The sequence below is a fragment of the Myotis yumanensis genome, unplaced genomic scaffold, assembly GCF_028538775.1.
Source record: "Myotis yumanensis isolate MYYU_CA2020_CCGP unplaced genomic scaffold, mMyoYum1.0.hap1 SCAF_9, whole genome shotgun sequence".
Taxonomy (NCBI): domain Eukaryota; kingdom Metazoa; phylum Chordata; class Mammalia; order Chiroptera; family Vespertilionidae; genus Myotis; species Myotis yumanensis.
The window spans coordinates 68,224,224-68,244,010 of record NW_027223760.1 but is presented as its reverse complement, the minus strand read 5'-3'; the positions used below and the strand labels follow the sequence as shown (position 1 = coordinate 68,244,010).

General features: G+C 38.2%; 1 protein-coding gene and 1 pseudogene across 6 annotated transcripts in view; both read right to left on the bottom strand.

Annotated features, from left to right (window-relative positions):
- MAGI2 (membrane associated guanylate kinase, WW and PDZ domain containing 2) overlaps positions 1-19,787 on the bottom strand; it is a 1,130,082-nt gene that overhangs the window by 888,610 nt on the left and 221,685 nt on the right. The window lies entirely within an intron of this gene.
- LOC139017005 (superkiller complex protein 8-like) lies at positions 16,853-17,710 on the bottom strand (annotated as a pseudogene).

Below are 19,787 nucleotides of genomic sequence, written 5' to 3'. Positions count from 1 at the left end.
TTGATATATTCTACAAGTCATTGTCATTATCTATATTAAATTATTTTCAATTTAACTACATTAGTAGTCCACTGAAATCCATTGTATCCCATAGTATAATACCAAATATAAAGATAAAAGGCATGTAAAAACATTTTTTCAATCACAGAATTACTGCTATAATTAGTGCTACAACTCTTTCAAATAGCACATACTCAGATAGGATTCAGGCAGCATACCTACCGAAAAGCGACCATGTAACTAAGTGCTATAATCAGGCTCTTTCGTGTGCCCCATGCTTGTATTACTGGGAACACTATGACAACTAAATCGTCCGTCATCATTTTCTTAACAACTTGGAAACTTTTATTCTTCTAGAGTCTCAAAACTTCATCTGCTCTTCCATTGCATCTATAGTATAATTCATATATTATTATACTTTCATGTCTATATTATTAGCCCAAGAAAAGGAAGTCCATGATTCTTCCTGTACTATACTACATTCATAATGATAAATCAGTGACAACTGAGTACATCTTAGTCTATTAAGATGTCTTTCGATTGCAAATTCTTTCTGTAAAAAATGCATTTACATAACTGATAAAATTAGTTGCTTTGAGGAAAATAAATAATTATTTTTGCTATCTTTTTTACATTGTGAAATGCCAAATCGACTGGCAAGCAAATATATTAAAAGTGAAGCACTGATGTTTTAGAGGTCCTACAGGCATTTACTTTGTTATGAATCAAAACACAGAACCAACCTGAAGTTTTAGTGTGATGCTCAGTTATTAGTTGATAGATTAATAAACATAAGAGAAAATTAAAATAAAACCTAAAATAGACCTTTGAGATTTGTCCACAGTTTTCTCACTAAACCCTCTTTAGTAATAATAAATCAATTTTCCATTTTTATAATAGAACACTTTTTGCTCCTAAATTTGCTACACTTTTTAACTCCATCTAGGAACTTAAGGGAGTAGTTTTTGCTTGCTCATGCTTTCTATTTTAACTTAGATGTCTTTTGGGAAATTGGTAAAATTTGTCTCAGCTGAAAACTTCACAGTGCATCATCTGGCAATTGTATATGAAACTTTAAAACAATTCTCACCAACCTTCTCTATATTGCACATGTTAAGTAGAAAAAAAAAGTTATCATCCTTCTGATGATTGCAAAATCCAATTATGGCAACACAATTTAAAATAACCAAAGCGTTGTATGCTTCCATTGTTTTCAAAGTGTTTTTGCAATCATCAATATTAAGATTTAAATCAAGCAAACAAGTAGAAAGTATTAGAATATCTGAAACCAAATATAATTAGATGCCAAGTAGGAAGAAATATTTGTAAACAAAATGTTGCTAACAGCATAAAATAATAAACATTTTCAATAGAAGGATTTGGCATTGGCTAGTTCCCAGAGAAAAATACAATACCCTGTTGTTGTAATAAATAAAGGGTTCAATTAGCCATGACTTCTTAATGGAAAACTAAAATTGCATAAATATTTTTGAGATGGATAATGTTAGGATTGGGAGAAAGTAAGAACAGACAACAAAGGGTGACATAATTTCTTGTTAAAAAATATTTTTAGTTAATTTTTTAAAATTTTTATTGTTTTGTTGATTTCAGAGAAGAAGGGAAAGGGAGAAAGAGATAGAAACATCAAGGAGAGGGAATCATTGATTGGCTGCCTCCTGCACACCCCATACTGGGGATCGAGCCTACAACCGGGCCACGTGCCCTGACCAGGAATCAAACCATGACCTATTGGTTCATAGGCCCATGCTCAACCACTGAGCAACACCAGCCAGGCCATTTTTAAAATATAATTTTGAAGTCTTATTTTTGAAGAAAAGTTCTGTCTGGAAAGTATCTAAGAGCTCACTATCACCAGGCAATTGTGATTAGGGATGTGAGTTATTTATAAACTGGCTGAAAGGAACAAGACCAAAAAGGGTTTCAGCAGCATTCTAAATAGAATTAAGTGTGATAGTGAAAACTATAGAAAAAAAAACAATATCAGGGAAATGGGTCTAGTTTTTGGAGACATTTCTTAATATCATTTTGAAACAAATATCAATTGTCTGATTATGTGTAATATGGCAGGAGGTGTGTTACAAATGGAAATATGTCAATTTTTTTTGTTTGTTTCTTGTAGCCTTCATATCAAAAGAAGAGGCTCTCAAAAACATTTAGTCACTGATACACAGAAGCAACACAAACTCATGCATGCTACCCGAATAAATATTTATAACACACACAAGTCAAAGGGTAGTGTGTTTACAGAATGGAGGAAACATTTTTTCTGAGAAAATAGTGAATTACACCCCAGAGCCCTCCTCTTTGTTCTCTACCTGTTGCTGTTTAGCTGCCCTCATCCTTTTCTCTTCCTTCCCCACCTGAAGACTACTCTCTACCAAGCCTTTGTATGTGGTCTTATTCTTAACATTTAAATTTAGCAGAGGGATAGACATATTTCCAAATGTCTCATTTACTTTCTTTCCTATTTCCCTTCAATTCTTATGTATGAGGTAAAAACTGCACTCAGGCGACCAACTACCTTAGGTTAAGAAACCTATTCCTCATCAAGACACTCTTCCTGACAAACCAAGAGCTGTTGTTGAAGCTACCTTATTTCCATGAGCCACATTTGCCAGCATGTTATGTTGGTTGTGATGAGGAGCTAAGGCAGGAATCCACAGTGAACACGGAAGGACACAGCATCTCCTCTCCCATACAGGGGTGAGCAGAATCAGGTTAACAGTTGTAACACAAATAAATAATACCAAATTTAATAAATAATAAAAGAATAAATTCTGTTTCATGTACTCACCACTGTAAACCTACTTTTGCCCACGCTCTTTATGTTCAGCCTAATTGAATTTCTCATCTTCGGCGGAAATAACCCCGTTTGCTTCTTCTTAATCTTTAGTAAATGTGTTCTTTTAGCCCAGGGAAGAATTTCTTCTAAATAAATCCTGTCACTTGTTCAATTCTACTAATGACAAATATTACCTCTTTGGAATACCCTTATAGAGACTGAACTCTTACATTTTGGATTTTTGAAAGTAGTTTGAGTGAATAATTCTAAGATCACTGGTCACATTCTGTTAGTGATGCTACTCATTTCACTTCTTATATGGTAAGGTTTATGATGAAAGTAATGGAGTAAAAAGAAAAAGTTAAGTCTTTGTGTCCTTCGCAAGGCATGTCATGTTGCCTTACATGGACATGTGCACAAGGCAGGAGTAATAAACTGAATAGGGAGGAGGTGAAGAATGAGAAGGTTGGAGTAAAAATACTTGCCCCACCTTTGCTCACGCCACCCCTTCACTAGACTTGATGACTTTATGATGCCTTCTGCTCCCATGCTGGGTGTTCACCAGTAACGAAAATCAGTTAGATTGCCTATATAAAACGTGTATTATTAGACCCTATGATAGACCAAATAATGACTCTCCCAAATATGTCTATGTCCTAATATCAGCAACCTGTGAATCTGTTACCTTACAGGACAGAAGGGACATCACAGTTACAATTAAATTAAGGATATTGAGATGGGAAGAGTATCATGGATTATCTGGGTAGGTCAAATATAATCATAGGATCTTTAAAAGAGAGACACCAGGAGATATGATGGTGGAAGCAGAGATTGAAATGATGTGTTTTGAAGATGGAAGAAGGGACCAAGATCCAAAAAATATAGGTGGCTTTCAGAATTCAGAAAAGGCATGGAAATGGATTTTCCCTTGGGGTCTCCAGAAGGAATACAACTCTACTGACATTTTTTTTTATCCCATATGATCCATTTCACATTTGTGACCTCCAGAACGGTATGATCATAAATTTGTCATTTTAAGGCACAAAGTTAGTGGTAATTTTTTACAGTAGCAACAAGAAACTAACCCAGACTCAATAAATCAGATTTTCTGGCTGGTACCCAAGACTCTGCCATTTAAATAAGCTACCCAGTTGACTCTTGTACTCAATATTTGAGAACCTCTTCCTTAGGATTATATTTCCTTTCCATCCAATGCAATTGAACCATCCAATGTTCTAACCCCAAATCTATTTCAAGGTAATTCTATTTCAAGGTAAAGTTGAGACAATTTTTTCCAAAATTCCTGAAGTATGAATGCAAGAGTATTATAGGAAAGCAGAGTATACTTATTCCAACACCCTCTATTCCACTTTTACAAAAAATTATTATTTTAACCATAACATCCTGTTATGGACTGAATTATGACACCCTACCTCCACGTCAATATCATATATCAACACCCTAACTCCAATGTGACTGCATTTAGAGGTAATTAATGTTAAATGAGGTCAAAGAGTAGAGCCATAATCCATTATGATTGGTGTTCTTATAAGAAGAGAAAGAGACACCAGGGATATGTGGATACCAAAAAAAGCCGTGTGAAGACACACTGAGAAGACTGCCATCTACAAGCCAAGGAGAGGCATCAAGAGAAACTATGGCTACCAATGTCTTAATAATCTTGGATGTCCAACCTCAGAACTGTGAGAAAATAAATTTCCACTGTTTCAGCCACTCATTATTTGGGAATTTTTATGGCAACCCTAGAAAACTGATACACGTTCCTAACCTGAGTTCCCACTGTTTCTCGTTCCTTGAAAGAGTTATTCTTATGGGATTTCAATCTCTACCATTTACCACTTGTTAAGCACTATGTACCAGGCAAAGAGTTTGTATACATTTTTTCCTATAGTTCTCCTAAAAAAACTCCACACAGGTGATATCATTCTCTCTGTTTTACAGATTAGAAAACAGACTCAGAGAGGTTAAAGCCGCATAGAGAATATATACTGTCACACAAGGGCCTGGGACACAATCCTCATGAGGATGGAATCTTCCAAAAGATGACTTCCTTAGCAATTGCCCTACTGAACCTCTGCTACGTTGTAGGGGCTGTGAAACAAGTGGGAGGACTGTTTGGTCTCAGGAGTGTTATCTGTACCGAAGGAAGGCTATCAGAATACAAGGAGGAAATCTGGTGAGTAGATGAAGATACATGTTTAGTTCTTTATTATAATTCTAGATCCATAGGCAACAGTCACATTATTACCAGGATGTAATGGCTATTTCCATAGTAATAACAGTTTAAGCAAATGGACCAAACTGCCTAACGTGTAACCTAATGTTTAATTTCAATTATTACAAGAGCCTGCAGTTCTAGTGAGCGTGGTTCTTATTTACAGCACTATCAGAAAGTTCATGAAAAGGAGGGGAAGATGAGAATGATTCTTGAATTTTAGTAATGTGTATGAACTCTAAGCAGGGCTTGGTTTGTTTAAATGCCCCTCTGACACTCTGCTGCGTGGAAGCAAGCAGATTTACAAAGGCAAACGCAGAGATTAGCTTTAATTCTCCTGGAATACACTTGGCATCATCTATAGCAGGGGTGGGCAAACTTTTTGACTCGAGGGCCACAATGGGTTCTTAAACTGGACCTGAGGGCTGGAACAAAAGCATGGATGGAGTGTTTGTGTGAACTAATATAAATTCAAAGTAAACATCATTACATAAAAGGGTACGGTCTTTTTTTTTTTTTTTTTTTTTTTAGTTTTATTCATTTCAAACGAGACGGATCCGGCCCTCAGGCCGTAGTTTGCCCACGGCTGAATAGCCTTAGAGGCTATTTTTAGAAGATTTTAGAAGGTCTTTTTTGGTCATTTGGCTTGTCCCAGGTTTTTTATTTCTGACAATGAAAGCCAATCACATGTGCTGGCTTACAACAATTCAAAAAAAAAATTGTAATGCCATTGTGGAAAAATGGTGTGATCCAGGAGATTTTGTGTTGCATGTAGGATTCTAAACATTGGAGGCTGATTTCTTGTTTTGTCACTGACTTGCTAGGTAATTTTTGCAAGTCATTTAACTTCTGCATATCTATTTTTTATTTCTACAAAAAGGGAAATATAATCTTTAAAATCTATAAGCTCCTCAAAAGAATATGTTTATCTCTGTTCTATTAATAGAACTTGAAATATTCTTTCCTCTGAGACCAGGCTAATTATAATTGTATAGTGTTTATGTATTCATAGTGTGTGTAGTGCTTAAAAATAGAACTAGAATATAAAAACTCACCCGAAGTCTTAAAATATGAGAATAGTAGTGAAAAACAGGGTAATTCTGACCTCACGATTAATGATTTGAGCATTAAAAAGTCAAAACAGCACAACTTTTCATGACTTCACTCAGGGTCTCTAATTTGAACTTCAGATTATGAGCCATAATCAATATTATAGAATATTATTTTAAAATTCTAGGATGTATTTTCCAGTTATTCTTTTTTCATATAATATATATTTTTATTGATTTCAGGCAGGAAAGGAGAGGGAGGGAGATAGAAACATCAATGATGAGAGAGAATCATTGAATGGCTGCCTCCTGCATGGCCCCTAGGGGGATAGAGCCCGCAACCTGGGCATGTGCCCTTGACCAGAATCAAACCTGGGACCCTTCATTCCATAGGCTGATGCTCTATCCACTGAGCCAAACCAGCCAAGGCTCCAGTTATTCTTAATATTTGATCTATTTTGTATATTGTTCTCCTACCATGCTGGTCCCTAAAGATCAAAGAAATGACATGGTTTGTTTAATCACATAAAAATTATGAGATTATTCTAAGATATTTTATTCAATGTAAATAACCTCTATTTTAATTGTTGGCAATGACATTATTAAGTATATGAAGTTCTTAGATTTAGTTATAGAATCAATACTAACTTATTTTCCCAGTGCCTTAATCAGTTTCTGAATGTTTCTAGGTTTTCCAATAAAAAGCATCTAGTAGAAATGAACAGCCAAGATTAATTCATCAACAACACAAACCCTAAGTCCCTATAATTATAATTTTCCTTACTTCTCAAATTCCCAGTTTCTATGACAGTCTCTCAAAAACTTGGATCCTTATTTCAACTCTTTCATTTTCCTGTCTTGTATTATCTTCATCAGGTATAACATTAATCAAATAATTTCCATGTTCCAGATAATGTGTTGGATACTGGTAATGTAGAAAACAAGAAGATATGACTCTTGTCTTAATGGATTTTCATGTATTTGACCCTGCAAAAAGTTACCAAGTACCTCCAGTTTTTCCTTTCAAATGTCTATACCCTGTTTGCCATTTCAACTGGTCAAAATCTCCAGCACCTTGATCATGAATTAATAAAACATCTCCTTCATGGCCAAATTAATTTCTTACCCTGTTATATTCTATAATAGTAATTTCTCTCATTACTTCCCCAAATAATGATGCACACCATTTTTATTTTAATGTTCCTTTAGGCCTATGTTTATCATTTGTTTGCTCAAGAGCCAATCATTTTAATGTACCGTATTTAACTGAATAATTAAGGCAGATGTCCAAATAATATTGCTTTCACTAATATCCAAAATGAAATTTCAACTCCAGAATTGCCAGCTTTTTGCTACCCCACTACTGACCATCCCAAGATTGACTTCTCTGTGGCTTTGTTCATGTTTTTGTTTCTCAGATATGAAAGGGATGCCAATATTCACATAAATTCTTAACATCTCGTTTGAAGCTCAAGTTCCATTATCTAAAAAATTCCAGCTTTGGCCCTAGACAGCTTGGCCCAGTGGATAGCGTGTCAGATTGGGGACTAATGGGTCCCAGGTTCAATTCCAGTTAAGGGCACGTACCTCGGTTGCAGGCTTCTCCCCCGCCCAGACCCTGGTGTGGGGACTGGGGGTGTGCAGAAGGCAACCAATCAATGTGTTTTTCTCACATCGATATTTCTCTCTGTCTTTCCTTCTCTTCCACTCTCTCTAAAAATCAATGGAAAAATATCCTCAGCTGAGCATTATAAATAAATAAATAAATAAATAAATAAATAAATAAAAATAAAAAATTCCAGCTTTGCAGGATAACTATATTCTCAATACTTATACAAAGCCTCATATGTAATGCATAATATAGTACTTCTATGCAGTTGGATATTACTAGTCTTTCTCATTCCACCTATGTTATCTTGATGGCAGGGTCAATATTCTCTTGGTTCTTTACCACACACATGTTGGTTGGGCACAAAAGTTACAAAATGAAATAAAAATTTTCTCAGAGTCATGATTCCCAAAGTGAGCACATACATCTTGACTTTAATTACAGTCAGTACTGACACTATTGAAGATTAACTAGAAATAAGCTTTCATGTGGCAACTTTCACAACATTTTCTTCTTTTATTCCCTACTTCATTTATCTGTTCTGTTAAGTGAATTTTGTGATTGCTGATGTTTATATTTATACACTGGTATCTTGAAATCTCTCATAATTAAAGTGTATATTATCAAAACTTACTTGTCTTTTCTAATATATGAGTTTGGCTCATATTAAAAATAAATTTCAATTATTAAAGCTGATTGAGAGACAAATTCTATCTTTGGAGTTTCTTAATAGGAAGAATGCTTCTAAACTGAAGCTACATCCTTGAGGCTGCATGCCTGGGTCATGAGATACCTATCTGGGATGATCACACAAAGACAGGTGTGCTGACGGCCTGAAAAAGGAGAATATTTCCTGTGAATGTGCATATGTGTGAGTATATGTTTGTATGTGTGTAATAATAACAATTTTATCTAATAAAGAGGGAATATGCTAATTGACCCTCATACCATCACAAAGATGGCAGCACCCACAGCCAATAAAGAGGGAATATGCTAATTGACTGCCCCCCTCAAAGATGGTGGTGCCCACAGCCAATGGGAGGGAATATGCTAATTAACTGCCCCACCCTCAAAGATGGCTGTGCCCACAGCCACAGGGATGGTGGTGCCCAGTCCCCTCAGCCCCGCCAGGGTGGCATGCATGCGGCAAGGCCTCAGGAGTTCCCCAGCCCCCTCAGCCCCCAGCAGCCCAGGGCCAGCCTGAGGCACAGGCAAGCCTTAGATGGCCCAAGGTGCAAGCAAGCCTTGGATGTTGGCTGCCCAGCTGCTCAGGGCTGCCCAAGGCTCAGGTAACCAGAGCCAGCTGAGGCCTGTGCTGCCGGCAGTGGCAGCAGCAGAGGTGTGATGGGGGATCACCTTCCCCTGATCGCCGGGTTGCCCCCTGCCCCTGAGGACTCCTGGACTGTGAGAGGGGGCAGGCTGGGCTGAGGGACCACCTCCTCCAGTGCATGAATTTTCATGCACCAGGCTAATAATGATGTCAACATGTGAGTTTAGTCTTAAAAGTATAGGCACTTACCAGAACATAAATTTAAAGCATGTCTAAAGATCTGGAGTTCCTCTTATTTTACTTACCCTGACACTCTACCATTAATCATGGCAGTTCTAGCTCTTAAGTTTTACCTCCTATCCAGCATCCTTTAAGTTGTTCCCATCTTGAAAATGTCTTGATCATCTCAGTCATGGTCTCTGATCCGCCAGCACAAAGGTTGGAAAGTTTTCCATACAATAAACAGGTAGCATGTCAGCCACAGTGCCTGCCCTTCTTGCTTTTTGACAAGTGACACTTTTGCTGACACTACTATGAGCTTCATTTCCACATGCCATGCTTTACACATCTCAGGTGACACCATGCCTTACTCCCTTTATAAAAGGCTTTTGAAGTTTTGTTTTGATAAGTGAACAAGTAGTGAAAATAAATGATTGCTAAAACAATTTTTTTTTCAAATTTCCTTCCTCTATGATAATCTAGACAAATGATTATGGTAAATTGGGTATAATCAATACATACAGTTCTCACTCTCAACATAAAAGCAGCCAACAAAAGTTTACACAATGCTTCTAGTAATTTTGGCTTTAACTTGTGCACAGTAGTAAGTTAGATGTATAAAGCAGACAGATGATGTCATGCCTCTTAAATCTGGCTCTAAGAATATAGCTAGGGATAATCTGCTAATTTCCTTTTCCAATATTCAGTGATGCGAAGTTATCAAAGTATACAAATACTTGTTTGCAACATTTACTAAGATAAAGACATGTCCTAAAAATTGTCTTGACTAAATTACATTTCCATAGTTCTGAATGTGCACCTATTTGCCCAACTTTAGATGATCAAGCTCCTTTTGCTTTGGAAATATTACTCAACAATAATGAGTACAATGTAAGAACTCTGACCACACTATCACAATGGCAGTATAGATGGTTAACATTGAACTTCAAATCCTACAACACTTAAGGACTGTTGGCTAAAAATAGAAACCTGTGAACCACTCCTAGTTAAGTATTCAGTTAGATATAGAACCAAAGAGCTTCTGCTTTTCAGCACAGACTAGAATTAATTCTGGTAATTTGTGCGAAGTTTTAAACAATAGTTAAGACATAATTATATGATCATTATCTGATAACTTAAAGATGCCCTCAAATTTCAATATTACTATCATGCGGAGAGTGTAACATTAAAACAGAGAATAAACTATTTCTTTTATAAAAACTGTTAAGTCATATAATAAATACCATTTTAGTTAAAAATCTACCTTCCAAATTGCAATAGGAAGAAAGGAGTAATATAATTACACATACAGAAAGTAGCTAATTAATCTGTAGGGATGATAAAATTGTATACCTACTAGTATATAATCTTTTTCATTTTAGCAAACATGCATTATCCCATTTGCTTTTTGCTTCAGTTTTCTCATTTGCAGTGTAGGACAATGGCTGTATCTACCTCACAGCTGTTTCAAGAAAAGACATGTTTATAAATGTAGACCAAGTACTCAGAACAGTGTCAAGCACCGTATAACTATTGCATATTATCTACAAAATAAGTACCTAGAGTGAGAATTGAGTAAATTCGTATAAGGCACATTATACCTTTCACGTAGTAAGCACTCGATGTGAACATTAATTACCTAAGAAGCAGGTAGCAAGTATTATTACTCCCATTTTATAGGTGAAGAAACTGATGATTAGAAATTCAAACAAATCCCCTCAAAGTGCAAACAGTTTTAATTATAAATATGAAAGTCAACACATTCAAATTTTGCCTTTTAAAATTCCTGTAGAATATTTCTTTGTTGACACGCCTGACCCTTGCCCCCTCCAACTTATCCATTCTATTTGTTTCTGTGAATACTCAATGTGACCATTTCTCTCAGTCAGGGAAAGTGCTGCTGCTCTAATTGTGGCTCAGCACTCATATTAAAGTTATTGTTTCATTTTTGGTTTCTGTGGAAATGAAATTTCTGACTTTCCTGCTAGGTTTGGGAATGTTATTCTAAGAGTCCATGTGGTTCTTCACAGAAATAGAGGAGCTGACCTGGACTTCAGCATTAGAAGTCATTATTTAACATGCTTTAGGTACAAGAAAGGATCTACTACTTCCTAGAAAATAGATATGCTCATTCTTAACACAGCTTGTTCCAAAAAGCATATTTGTCTTCATACTTTATTTTTCTGTTGGAAATATACCTAGAAATATAGATGCTCTTGTCTTCTGTTTCATATTTCTTTCAAACAGATAGATTTTTTAAAAAAATCCCCCACATACTTCACAGCCCATTCATTACCCTGGTTCCCAGGGAATACTAGGAAATGCATGATGTTCTATGGAGTAGGTGAATTCCTGAAAATATAGTTTGTTGATTTGATCTCAACAGGGAAATATTATAATATCATCGTTGAACTGTTAAAAAGGAAACCACCTACAACTAAACAAAATGTATTCTAGGCAAACATCTGCAGAAAGAGCAATGAATTAGGGAGAGCACACAGGAAGACCTAATCTAGTCCTGCTGTGAAAATCCAGGTTGGAAAAAAAAAGCCAATAAAACATGTACTGGCTGCACTATCAGTCCTCAGAAAACTAAGGCTGATGCTCATTTGTCTGTTTCAAAGAGCCCACAGAGCATCTGGCTTCTGAATCTGTACCACTCCAGAACTAAAGTCTCCAGGGATTTCAATTTCTGCATTTATTTTTAGGGAATCAGAAATACATAATGTCTGACATATTTGTTTTCACTAGTGAAGGCCGATGCTAGTGAAGTAGGAGAATGCATCTCACCATTAAAGAATCTGGTCACAGGGCACTAATAGAATGGCATGCATTCCAAACCGTGCTCAGACACAGCCTTGCTGCCCAGAGGGCGTTTCTCTTCAATTCAGCAATTTTGGTTTGGGGCATGGGAGAAAGATGGATTTTCAAGGACTATCATCATAGTTACTATCATCTTATTTTTATGTCACTAATTTTGTTAGGAGTTGACACTGAAGAGAGTGACTAATGCATCTTTTTATTTTGGAAGAAATCAAAAGTTACACTAAAATTCTATTCACACCCTACAATCCAAATACTGTTCTTTTTTAATGTATTTTTTTATATTGATTTCAGAGAGGAAGGGAGGAGAGAGAGAGAGAGAGAGAGAGAGAGAGAGAGAGAGAGAGAGAGGGAAACATCAATGATGAGAATCATTGATTGGCTGCTCGCTGCATGCTATACCCTGGGGATCAAGCCTGCATGTGCCCTGACTGGGAATTGAACTGTGACCTCCTGGTTCATAGGTCAACGCTCAACCACTGAGATACTATGGCCAGGCAAGTTCTTTTGAGCTTGCTTAAAAGGGCTCATTTTGTGAGCTTTAAAGTAAGATACACAAAACTAGACTCAGTTGTTATTTGGAAGAACAAGAATAGAATCAGCCTTAGGCAAATTTGGAAGAAGATAAAGCTTGAATTACTAGGACAATCAACACTTTCCCTTTCCAGGCTTCTTACCATTTATATTCTTGTTAGTCTCTTGCTATTCCCAGGGGCTCATGTCTTGCATTAAAACTTTCTTATTTTGAAAGATACATATGATTTGAACATTTTTGGTTTCCTGCCTCTTATCCTGTGCCCTTGTATTCGTTAGGATCAGACTTTTGACTGATATACGCCACCTCCCATAAATGTATTGTCAATTCTCTTCTGAAAATGATGAATTAAAAAACATTTTATGAGACATTTATTCCTAAAGTAAACCTAAAATTTAGAAACACTTGGCAGAGATTTATATTTATTGAATGACTCACTTGTCTCTATATAAAAGAGAACTTTATCAATATAATTAATTACATAAATAACATGTTCTAAAACTAGTAATTCTCTGCATTTTAATATTCTCATACTGTTGAATGTGGAATTAATGTTTAATAATATCTTTCAAGAATTTTTAAATGATATTTCATGTCAGAAAACCATAATTTACTTTTCCATTCTTTTTAACAAATTTAAGTATTCAAGATGTTAAGATTGAAAGAAATTTGTGGGACTAAGCAGACTTCTGTTTTTATAAGAAGACTACAGAATCAACAACAACTAATATCTACTAGATAGTTGCATGTGAAAGTTCAGATTTTGTATTAAATTGTGAATTCTTCTTTAGGAAACCATCAACAAAATCAAAGACAACCCACTGAATGGAAAACATATTCACCAATGATACATCAGATAAGGGGTTAATTTCCAACATTTTTAAAGAACTGATACAACTCAATACCAAGAAAACAAACAACCCAATTTAAAAAAAAATGGGTAAAGGACCTGAACAGACACTTCTCTAAAGAGGAAATACACATGACAACAGTCATATGAAAATATGCTCAACATCACTAATGATCAAAGAGAAATGCAAATTAAAACCACAATGAGATATCATCTCACACCTGTCAGATAGCTATCATTAATAAATCAACAAACATCAGTATTGGTGAGGATGTGGAGAAAAAGGAACCCTTGTGCACAGTTGGTAGGAATGCAGATTGGTACAGCCACTGTGGAAAGCAGTATGGAGTTACCTAAAAAAATTAGAAATGAAACGGCCTTATGACCAAGCTATTCCACTTCTGGGAAGAAACTCAAAACACTAATTTGAAAGAATATATGCACCCCTATGTTCATTTGCAGTAGGCAAGGTTCCAAAGCAGCGCAAGTTCCATCAATAGATAAGTAAATACAAAAGCTGTGGCATACTCACACAATGGAATACTACTCAGGTGTAAAAAAGAAAGAAATCTTATCTTTTGTGATAGCATGGATGGACTTGGAAAGTATTTTGCTAAGTGAAATAAGCCAGTCAGAGAAAGAAAAATACCAGATGATTCCACTTATATGTGAAATAGAATGAAGAAAATAAACAAATAAGCAAAATAGAAACAGACTCAGAGATACAGAAAACAGACTAACAGCTGTCAGAGAGGAGGAGGGTTGGGAGGATGGGTGAAAAGGTAAAATGATTAAGCCAAAAACAAACAAACAAACAAACATAAAAACAAAAATACAAACTCAGACAAAGATTACAGTATGGAAATTACCAGAGGGAAAGGGGAGGGGGGCGGGGTTAGAAGAGCATAAAGAGGAGATAAATGATGATGAAAAGAGAATTGACTTTGGATGGTGAATACACATTACAGATGATGTGTTATAGAATGTACATTTGAAACCTATAGAATTTTATTAACCAATGTTGGCCCAATAAATGCAATAAAATGTTTTAAAAAGGCAAAAAATGATGATTTTTTTCTGTTAAAATAGGATTAATAGAGCATTTTAAACTAGTGCACTAGTTAAGGGCATTGAGATTACTCCAATTAAACTCCAGGTTTTGTACTTATTGAATTGTATTTATTTAAACTGGGTTCATAGCCTTTTTTTCCCTCTGAAATCATCAGGCAGATTAAATACACACACACACACACACACACAGAGAGACACACACAAACACAGCAGTTTCACATGTTGAAATAATCTTACCTAATAATAGACAAACATGCAAATTGACCGTACCTTTGCTATGCCTTAAGCCACACCCACCAGCCAATCAGAGTGACTACATGCAAATTAAACCAACCAAGATGGCGGCCAGCAGCCACAGAGCAGAAGCAAGCAGGAGGCTTGGTTGACCCAATGATGGAAGAAGCCAAGCTTCCCGGCTGGCCGCTGCCTCCTCTCAAGGCAAGAAATTTTCAATTACAGAAGGTAAATAAACCCCAGATACCTGCTTCCAGCTGCCATGGCCATGGAGCTGGAGTGAGCAGGAGGCTTGGTTGCCCAAATGATGGAAGAAGCCAAGCGTCCCGGCCGGCTGCTGCCTCCTATCAAGGCAACAAAGTTTCAGTTATAGAAGGTAAATAAACCCCAGATACCTGCTTCCGGTTGACATGGCCATGGAGCTGGAGCGAATAAAAACAAAAAAAAGGAAAGGCTGGGAGCTTCGGTCGCCAGGGGGCTTGGTTAGTCTGAAAACAGCCATCAGCCCCTCACCCAGGCTGGCCAGGCACCCCAGTGGGGACCCCTACACTGAAGGGGGTTTGGACAGCCTGAGAACAGCCATCAGCCCCTCACCCAGGCTGGCCAGGCACCCCAGTGGGACCTCCACCCTGATCCAGGACACCCTTCAGGGCAAACTAGTCAGCCCCCACCCATGCACCAGGCCTCTATTCTTCTATATAATAAAAGGGTAATATGCAAATTGACCCTAACAGCAGAACACCTGGGAATGACTGGTCACTATGACACATACTGACCACCAGGGGCCAGACGCTCAATGCAGGAGCTGCCCCCTGGTGGTCAGTGTGCTCTCACAGGGGGAGCTCTGCTCAGCCACTAGCCAGGCTGAAGGCTGCCAGCACAGCGGTCGTGGCGGAAGCCTCTCCTGCCTCCTCAGCAGCACTAAGGATGTCCGACTGCAGCTTAGGTCTGCTCCCTGCTGGAAAATGGACATCCCCCGAGGGCTGCTGGGCTGCCAGAGGGATGTCTGACTGCCAGCTTGGGCCCAATCCCCCAGGGAGCGGGCCTAAGCCAGCAGGTGGACATCCTTTGAGGGGTCCCAGACAGCAAGAGGGCATAGGCCGGGCTGAGGGACCCCCCCGAGTGCACAAATTTTTGTGCACCGGGCCTCTTGTAAATTATAATCATGTTGCAGCAGACAAAGATGGCTATATACCACCTTACATATTTGCAAGAATTGGTCATCCTTGTTATTTTTCGATACTATTCATTTTTAGAATTTCATGTAACTTTTTTCTTGTTCCCTTGCAGCTCATCAATTCTTTGTTGTGGGATTTTCAAAAAAGTGCTTTACAAAAATTTAATGCCTAATTATATCAAAAAGAAAAGGGAATAATCCAACATATGGCACGTTTAATCACAGAGCTTTATCTAGCTAAATTAGGCACTTGCAATAAAAATATATTAGTGAGTTATTTTCTGCTAAATTTTATTATGAACTATGCATATTTTTTATTTTATTCAATTCATAGTAAATATGCTGAGACCCTAAGAGCACAGAGGGAGATGTAAATTAATTTCTATCATTAAAATTGAGTCTTTGATAGTAAGTATAGTGTGGCTGTGGGTGTACAATAGAAATATCCCCAGAAGTCAACTACTAATCTTCAGATAAAGCTATTTTCTGAAATTATTCTAAAAGGCAGCCTAAACTGCATTCTGGACTTCAGGAGAGTGTAACATAGGGTAGGTAAATTTTATAGGGATAATGTTTTTAAAAAATGAGAACAAAGGGAGACAAGTCTAGGTGCTGCTTCTCATGGATTTGTACATAAAAATTGTTAGAAGTGGAGGGGACCTTAGATGTATAAAACAGACTCCTCTTTAAAAAATATTATTTATTTATTGCATTAAGAACACTATGTACTGCTGTTTGTAATACTTTAAACAATAAAATAAATTAAAAAAACTATACTGAAAAAAGAACACTATGTTAAACTATGAACAGCGTTTCCAATAAAACATGAAAAGATTTATGTTGTATCTAATAACTTAAACAAAATTTAAGTTTCTCCTATAATAAATGTTGTATTTCTTTTAAACTAGAAAGATAAGGAATGTTATGTTCAATCTATACATTCCCTCAGCAGCATTAGCCTGGAAGACCTCAACAATTAAATTGGACAATCATAGATGTGAATTTCCTGATCATCTCCAACAGACACAATTTTTCAGCCATTCCCATTGTATTTTACTCCCCGGACCTGATCCTGGTGGTTGATAGTATGACTGCAGGTCCTTCTTCCAACATCCCAGACGATTACACTTTTGTCAGATGAACTGGAAACAAAGTGAGGATAGAACGCCACATTCAGCCCCCAGGATGTGTGGTCACTCAGAGTGCCAGCTAAGTTGGCAGGTTGTACATCATAGATCTTGATGTAGCCATCATCTGAAGCAGTGATGAAGAGTGAGAACTCAGGGTAAATTCCCAGTTGCAATATCAAAAATATTGATGATTCTGTCTATAGCCCCCACGGGGCAGATACTTCCCATCAGGACTATATGCAATACTTAGAATGAATTTTCCACTCATGTCCAAAGAATATTCCTTTTTCCCACTTTCCACAACAAAAATGTTCCCTTTCCCCACATGCGTTCCTGTAGCCAGATACTGGGAATCAGGTGAAAAGGCCAAAGTCCAGGCATCCACCCATCCTGCACCTATAGACTTTCTCTGTTTGCCCTTCTCCAAGTCCCAGAAAGGAATGTGAGCATCGAGAGAACGGGATGCAGCCGTGGTCAGGGGGTGGCTCATCCCCACAGACCCCATGGGCCCAATGATGTCCCTCCAGACTCCACAGCATGCTCAGCCTCTCATCACGCCATTTCTAGACCATTACCAGGTCATTCAGGGACCCTGTGACTACTGTCTCAGAGTTTTATTTCTTGTTTGTCCCCCAGGCCATTAACCAAATGGCATCATCAGGGGCCTGCTCTTGTTTGAAGAGCATATTGTACTGGTTGGTCATTTCCTCAGATAAGGATGAAGCACTAAAGGCCAGGCAGCTCTGTCCTGTGATGGGAGGCTCCCTACCTAAGAAGACAGCATGGTCCTTCTCTGGAAAAGTTCAGTTAGGATGGTCCATCCATCTACCAGGACAGGGACCTCTCCCACAGACACAAGCCCTCATCTCAAGGAGGCACAGAATATTCCCAGGATGCACCCGAGAGGCAGCAGGATAAAGGGAGTCACAGAATCCACCTCGGGCCTGCTCGGTGCACCATGCCTCACCTCCCTCCCACCATGCAGGCCATCAGCAGCCCCTGTGACAGCGCCTCCCACCAGCCCTGAAAAGACCGACTCACAAACTCCTTTGTTAGATCCGTGTCCAAGGCTTCAGGTATCTGAAGTCCAGAACACTTACAGTAGATTGTGAGAGAAAACAGGAAAAAGAAAAAACAGAAAAAAACCACACCAATAAAACAGTCTAACTGAAATTCAGGGAAGCCACCTCAGAAAAGTTGGAGACGATCAAAAGGGAACAAATTAAGAACCCCTGGGGGTACAAGGTAAAGTAATGGAAATAAAGTGTGGTTTCTCATTTAAAGGTAAAGATGAAAGGACATATGTGGAAAAGAGACTGTTTAACTGCTGGAGTGTAAAAGAATATCAAAGTGCATATAAAATACACATAACCAACAAAGCATCAAACAGATTCATATGTCACTAGGGCAAGAAATATTATTTGAAATACAATCTGAAAGGCAGAATTACACTTTCTTCATCTACGAAAAACATTTTATCTCGCTGACAGTGTTTTTGTCAAGGTTCATATTTCTCCTGTGGTTAATGTTTGTAAAGCACCGTGTGCTCTTTGGTAGGAAGGATTTATAAATGAACACTAAGTCAGTGTCTGAATAAATGATTTTTAAAAGAACCAAACTTCAATTTTAAGATTTAGTTTGGTTTAAAAAAGTACTCCTGCTTTTGAGATTCAAGGTAAGCAAATCTATGTTATTTTCCTAAAATTAATTGCCAGCACAAAACAAAGAGGGTTTTTTCTGAGCCCAGCAGCAGAGTTTGGTGGATCCCAAGCCTGCATGGTAAGCCCAGCGGGCTGGGGAAGTGCTCTCAAAATACTAAATGTCCAGGCCCCACCCCTGACATACTGAATCTGGATCTCAGGAGATCCCAGAACCTGTTACATGTATAAAGTCCTCCAGGTGTTTATGTAGAGCATACAGGTTAGGGAATTACAGGTATTGTCCAGACCTAACTTTGACCACCCAAATCATCCATGCTCTACAAACATAAAGAGACATTAGTGATTACTGAAGAGAGACATTCACCTCTCTCTTATTGCAAGATAAATCAGAGTTGAAGTATCAATTTCAACCTTTTATTATCCTGAGACAGAACATTGATTTGAGATTTTAAAAGGTTTTCTCTACAACTATTATTATAAACTAGAGGCCCGGTGCACGAAATTCGTGCACTGGGGATGGGTAGGGGGGTCCCTTAGCCCAGCATGTGCCCTCTTGCAGTCCGGGACCCCTCCCTCCTTACTGCCCACCTGCTTGCTGCTTCCTACCGCTCATCTTGCTGCTCCTTAGTGCTGCCACGAAGGCCTTGGGTCTGCTGGGTGCCGGGCCTGCGGGTTTGTATCTCTGATACCCCCAGCAGCCCCAGCACCTTGATGGCGGGGCTTGGGGCTGCGGGTCTTTGATCAGGGCCCCAGCAGCCCCAGCACCAAGGTGGCGGGCCTTGGGGCTGCTGGGTACAGGCCCCCCACAGCGTGTTTGTGTCTTCTATCAGGCCCCCAGCAGCCCCAGCAGCCCCAGCACCACCTAAATAACTTAAGGGAAACTTTATTTAGTCTTCTTTTAAAAGCAATCTAGTTTAAAAATGAGTTGCAGTTAAGACAGAACAAACAACATGGTACCTAAGAGTGAGACAGACTGACAGAGGAGAGGCTGGGCACTGGTCAGGGGCTTACATGCCAACTGTTCTACACCTGGGAAATGATGTAAAATCGGTTTCTTTAGTTTTCTGCTTAATGGTCTTCTCCAGCACTGAGGTCAGAGGAGCCGCCTTCCAGCCCGTAG